Source organism: Triticum urartu, chromosome 1, assembly GCF_003073215.2.
Source record: "Triticum urartu cultivar G1812 chromosome 1, Tu2.1, whole genome shotgun sequence".
Lineage (NCBI taxonomy): Eukaryota > Viridiplantae > Streptophyta > Magnoliopsida > Poales > Poaceae > Triticum > Triticum urartu.
Genome location: NC_053022.1, coordinates 443,640,677 through 443,647,385, shown reverse-complemented (window position 1 = coordinate 443,647,385; position 6,709 = coordinate 443,640,677).

Genomic DNA, 6,709 nt, shown 5'->3' with positions numbered 1-6,709 from the left:
TAACATATTGATCCAGTGCCCAGTGCCAGTTCCTGTTTGTTGCATGTTTTTTGTTTCGCAGAATATCCATATCAAACGGAGTCCAAACGGAATAAAAACTGACGAAGATTTTTTTGGAATATCTGCCCCCCAGGCGCCCCTGACCCTCGTGGGCCACCCGTAAGGCGGTTGGTGCCCTTCTTTTCGCCGCAAGAAAGCTAATTTCCGGATAGAGATCGTGTCAAAATTTCAGCCCAATCGGAGTTACGGATCTCCGGGAATATAAGAAACGGTGAAAGGGAAGAATCTGAGAACGCAGAAACAGAGAGAGACAGAGAGACAGATCCAATCTCGGAGGGGCTCTCGCCCCTCCCATGCCATGGAGGCAAGGACCAGAGGGGAAACCCTTCTCCCTCTAGGGAGGAGGTCAAGGAAGAAGAAGAAGGAGGGGGGCTCTCTCCCCCTCGCTTCCGGTGGCACCGGAGTGCCACCGGGGGCCATCATCATCACCGCGATCTACACCAACACCTCCGCCATCTTCACCAACATCTCCATCACCTTCCCCCCTCTATCTACAGCGGTCCACTCTCCCGCAACCCGTTGTACCCTCTACTTGAACATGGTGCTTTATGCTTCATATTATTATCCAATGATGTGTTGCCATCCTATGATGTCTGAGTAGATTTTCGTTGTCCTATCGGTGGTTGATGAATTGCTATGATTGATTTAATTTGCTTGTGGTTATGTTGCTGTCCTTTGGTGCCCATCATATGATTGCGCGCATGGATCACACCCTAGGGTTAGTTGTATGTTGATAGGACTATGTATTGGAGGGCAAGAGTGACAGAAGCTTCAACCTAGCATAGAAATTGATGCATACGGGATTGAAGGGGGACCAATATATCTTAATGCTATGGTTGGGTTTTACCTTAATGAACATTAGTAGTTGCGGATGCTTGCTAATAGTTCCAATCATTGCATAGAATTCCAAGTCAGGGATGACATGCTAGCAGTGGCCTCTCCCACATAATACTTGCTATCGGTCTAGTAAAGTAGTCAATTGCTTAGGGGCAATTTTGCAACTCCTACCACCACTTTTCCACACTCTCTATATTTACTTTATTGTTTCTTTATCTAAACAACCCCTACCTTTTATTTACATGCTCTTTATTATCTTGCAAACCTATCCAACAGCACCTACAAAGTACTTCTAGTTTCATACTTGATCTAGGTAAAGCGAACGTCAAGCGTGCGTAGAGTTGTATTGGTGGTCGACAGAACTTGAGGGAATATTTGTTCTACCTTTAGCTCCTCGTTGGGTTCGACACTCTTACTTATCGAAAACTGTTGCGATCCCCTATACTTGTGGGTTATCAACGCTTTTCCTCCAGGGTGTCCAGACTGTCCTGCCGATCGAGCTCGGCTTCTCTTTCTTCGTACATGCGCACTCGAGGTGAGTCATGAATTATGTCGCAGGGCAGAACCGCCTCTGCGCCATACACCATAAAGAAGGGTGTCTATCCGGTAGTACAATTCAGCATGGTCCGCAGCCCCCAGAGTACGGAGTTGAGCTCCTCTACCCAGTGTGTGTTAGACTCCTTTAAGGACCGCACTAATCTGGATTTGATGCCGCTCATGATAAGACCATTTGCTCGCTCAACTTGGACGTTGATTTGTGGGTGATAGACAGAAGCATAATTTGCTTGATGCCCATGTTGCTGCACCAGAGTTTTACCTCGTCGGCCGTGAAGTTCGTGTCATTGTTAGTGATGATGCTGTGGGGGACGCCATAACAATGTACAACCCTAGTTATGAAGTCTATCACCAGTCCGGGTTCGGCCGTTTTAACAGGTTTGGCTTCTATCAATTTGGTGAATTTATCCACCATGACCAGTAAGTATTTTTTTCTTATGGGTTCCCCATTTAAGGGGTCCAACCATGTCAAGCCCCCAGACCATGAAGGGCCAGGTAATGGGGATTGTTTGGAGGGCGGTGGGTGGCATGTGGCTTTGGTTTGCAAAAAGCTGGCAACCGACGCAGCGTTGTACCAAGTCCTGTGCATCTACCCGGGCTGTCGGCCAATAAAAACCTGTACGAAAGGCCTTGCTTACAAGGGCTTGGGCTGCGGCGTGGTGGCCGCCGAGTCCGGCGTGAATTTATGCCAAAAGCTTTCGCCCTTCCTCTTCGGAGATGCACCTTTGAAGGACTCCGGTAGTGCTTTTTTTATACAGCTCTCCCTCGTGGACCCTGTAGGCTTTAGATCGCTGCACTATGCAGCTTGCATCATTTTGGTCCTCGGGAAGTTCCTACCTAGTTAGGTAGGCCAGGAATGGTTCTGTCCACAGGGTGATGATGGCCATTATTACGTGGGCTGAAGGTGTTATTTCGGTGGCAGAGCCTACGATTATGTCAGAGTGTTCGGTATCGGGCATTTTGGCCGGGTCCGGACTATTGTTACCGGTGTCCCCTTCCCATACCATGGATGGCTTAAACAACCTCTCCAAAAGGATGTTGGGGGGACCGCATCGCATTTTGCACCGATGCAGGCGAGGGTATCCGCCGCCTGATTGTTTTCCCGAACCACATGGTGAAATTCGAGCCCCTCGAACCGAGCTGACATCTTTAGGACGGCGTTGCGATAGGCCGCCATTTTCGGATCCTTGGCATCAAAGTCTCCATTTATTTGGGATATTGCGAGGTTCGAATCCCCACGCACCTCCAGGCGTTGAATGCCCATGGAAACTGCCATCCGAAGACCATGTAACAGGGCTTCGTATTCGGCTGCGTTGTTGGAGTCTGTATACAGTATCTGTAGTACGTATTGAACTGTATCTCTGGTTGGGGACGTCAGGACGACGCCAGCTCCCAGACCAGCCAACTTTTTGGAGCCGTCGAAGTGCATGATCCAATTGGAGTATGCGTCGTACTCTTTAGGGAGTTCGGCTTCCGTCCATTTGGCGACAAAGTCGGCCAATACTTGCGATTTAATGGATCATCGGGGTTTGTATGTTATGCCAGCCTGTGTGGGATTCCTGGCATGTCTAAGGGGTGCCAGGCAAATATGTCCCAATTCTCGCGCAGGAACTCTCGTAGTGCGGCGTCCACGGTGGGGTTTAACTGTGCCCTGATGGAGGCTGTTTTTGTAGGGTTCGTTGGGTGGACTTGAAATTTGACTATTTCATCCACTGGTTTAAAAGAGGTGGACTTGGATCTCTTGTCAAGTATCACGTCGTCCCTATCCACTATGGAGCATAGCGCAATTAATTCCTCGCCCGAAAGGGCTTCGGATAATGCCTCGAGGGCCAATGCGGCTGTTTTGTTTTCGACGCAGAGTGTTGTGTCTGGATCACTAGCGAGAGTGATGATTCCGTTGGGCCCGGGCATTTTGAGCTTCATGTACCCGTAATGGGGTATGGCTTGGAAGATCGTGAACGTCTCCCGCCCTACGTGGTATCCACTACTGAACGGGGGCCACTTGGAGAATATCTTCGCCATATTAGGTAATGAACTCGCCCGGGACATCATCACTCCGCACTGTCGAAAACAAAACAGCCGCATTGGCCCTCGAGGCATTATCCGAAGCCCTTTCGGGCGAGGAATTAATTGCGCTATGCTCCATAGTGGATAGGGACGACGTGATACTTGACAAGAGATCCAAGTCCACCTCTTTTAAACCAGTGGATGAAATAGTCAAATTTCAAGTCCACCCAAGGAACCCTACAAAAACAGCCTCCATCAGGGCACAGTTAAACCCCACCGTGGACGCCGCACTACGAGAGTTCCTGCGCGAGAATTGGGACATATTTGCCTGGCACCCCTTAGACATGCCAGGAATCCCACACAGGCTGGCATAACATACAAACCCCGATGATCCATTAAATCGCAAGTATTGGCCGACTTTGTCGCCAAATGGACGGAAGCCGAACTCCCTAAAGAGTACGACGCATACTCCAATTGGATCATGCACTTCGACGGCTCCAAAATGCTGGCTGGTCTGGGGGCTGGCGTCGTCCTGACGTCCCCAACCAGAGATACAGTTCAATACGTACTACAGATACTGTATACAGACTCCAACTAACGCAGCCGAATACGAGGCCCTATTACATGGTCTCCGGATGGCAGTTTCCATGGGCATTCAACGCCTGGAAGTGCGTGGGGACTCAAACCTTGCAATATCTCAAATAAATGGAGACTTCGATGCCAAGGATCCGAAAATGGCGGCATATCGCAATGCCGTCCTCAAAATGTCAGCTCGGTTCGAGGGGCTTGAATTCCACCATGTGGCTCGGGAAAACAATCAGGCGGCGGATATCCTCGCCCGTATTGGCACTAAACGCGACCCTATCCCACCCAACATCTTCCTGGAAAAACTATTTAAGCCATCTGTGGTATTGGAGGGGGACACCGGTAACAATAATCCGGACCCAGCCACAACTTCAGATAGCGAACACTCTGGCACAATCGGAGGCTCTACCATCGAAATAACACCTTCAGCCCACGTGATAATGGCCGTCATCGCCCCATGGACAGAACCATTCCTGGCCTACCTAACCAGGCAGGAACTACCCGAGGACCAAAATGAGGCACGCTGCATAGTGCGGCTATCTAAAGCCTACAAGGTCCACGAAGGAGAGCTTTATAAGAAAAGCACTACCGGAGTCCTTCAATGGTGCATCTCCAAAGAGGAAGGGCGAAAGCTTTTGGCAGAAATCCATGCTGGACTCGGCGGCCATCACGCCGCAGCCCGGGCCATTGTAAGCAAGGCCTTCCGTACAAGTTTCTATTGGCCGACGGCCCAAGCAGATGCACAACATCTGGTCCAACATTGCGTTGGTTGCCAGCCTTTTGCAAACAAAAGCCATATGCCGCCTACCACTCTCCAAATAATCCCCATTACTTGGCCCTTTGCGGTCTGGGGGCTGGATATGGTCGGACCCCTTAAAGGGGGAACCCATAAGAAAAAATACTTACTGGTCATGGTGGATAAATTCACCAAATGGATAGAAGCCAAACCTGTCAAAACGGCTGAATCCGGACCGGTGATAGACTTCATATCCGGGGTTGTACACCATTATGGCATCCCCCACAACATCATCACTGACAATAGCACGAACTTTACAGCCGACGAGGTGAAACTTTGGTGTAGCAACATGGGCATCAAGCTCGATTATGCTTCTGTCTATCACCCGCAAACTAATAGTCAAATCGAGCGAGCAAATGGTTTTATCATGAGCGGCATTAAACCCAGATTAGCGTGGTCCTTCAAGGAATCAAACACGCACTGGGTAGAGGAGCTCGACTCCGTACTATGGGGGCTGTGAACCACGCCGAATCGCACTACTAGATACACACCGTTTTTTATGGTGTATGGCACAGAGGCGGTTCTGCCTTGCGACATAATTCATGACTCACCTCGAGTGCGCATGTACGAAGAAAAAGAGGCCGAGCTCGATCGGCAGGACAGTTTGGACGCCCTAGAGGAGGAGCGCGACGTGGCAAAAGCCCGTTCCGCATTCTATTAGCAACAGGCTCGAAGGTATCAAAGCAGAGAAGTATGGGCCAAAACCTATAACGCTGGCGAACTAGTTCTATGCCTGCCAGAGAAGATAAAGAACAAGCTCAAGCCCAAATGGGAAGGTCCCTTCATTATTGACCAGGTTCTGACCGGTGGAGTGTACCGTCTGCGGGATGCATCGGACAATTGACTCGAGCCAAACCCATGGAATGCAGCCAGACTCCGAACATTCTACGCCTAGTGCCGGACTCTATGTTCGTCTCCTTACCTCCGTCAATTTTTTGCATATCTGTCTTTTCTCTCTTTTTTTCTCCTCAAGGCCCTAAAAGGCTAAACTTGTGTCTTGGTTACACAATCTTGACGCGCTAACCGCGCTCATTATACCTGGGGGCTTCTTATACAGAAGCTTAATCTAACTATTTTTCTGGGCTTTATGTCCCACACATGTGTTATTCTTCCGCATGTACCTTTTTTGCCATTATATGCATCGATGTGACTTAAGTTTTGGCCAAGCTGGGTAGCCTGGCTCTTGTATTTATGCCCTACATTCCCGTTAATTTGGCTAGGGCATAAGGGGAGCACCTCTGCGATTGTTACTGCCGGGTCAGCCGGATGTGTACCTCAGACTGGGTGAAGCCGAAAGCTAGCGTTCTTAAGGGAATATTCGGTCGGTGAATAAAAGATGACTTTTATTTAATTTGACACATGCCCCCAGATGTTTATAGCATGCGTCTCTTTTCGTAGTTCGGACATGCACATTAGGGCATGCGTACCCAGGGAAAGGAACCCTTAACGGAACTATTCTCCCTGGAAGATGTTTCTTACTACCCATGTAATATAATATAGCTAGTTGGGTACTTGTCTGTTCAAGCACTTATGACCCCTACGCCTGGTTTCCATGCATACCCCGGCTTTTACATAACCGAGCGGGTATTCGGATACACTCCGGACTATCGGGTCCAGAGGTCGAAGTGAAAAGGTCTGCCATGACAAATGATTTACAATCCGGCTAGGGACATTATATATGTCACTTGAAGTACACAGTCACTAAGATTGATTAAATTCTTCTTCTATACCATCCAACAGGTTGTCTAGCCTACAATCCTGCTGGGAATACCTTGCGGCTAATTCTACTTGGTCATACACTAAACTGACGGGGATCTCTTTCCCATCAGGCCCCACAGGTCCTACCTCGGCCATGTGATTTGGGTCAGC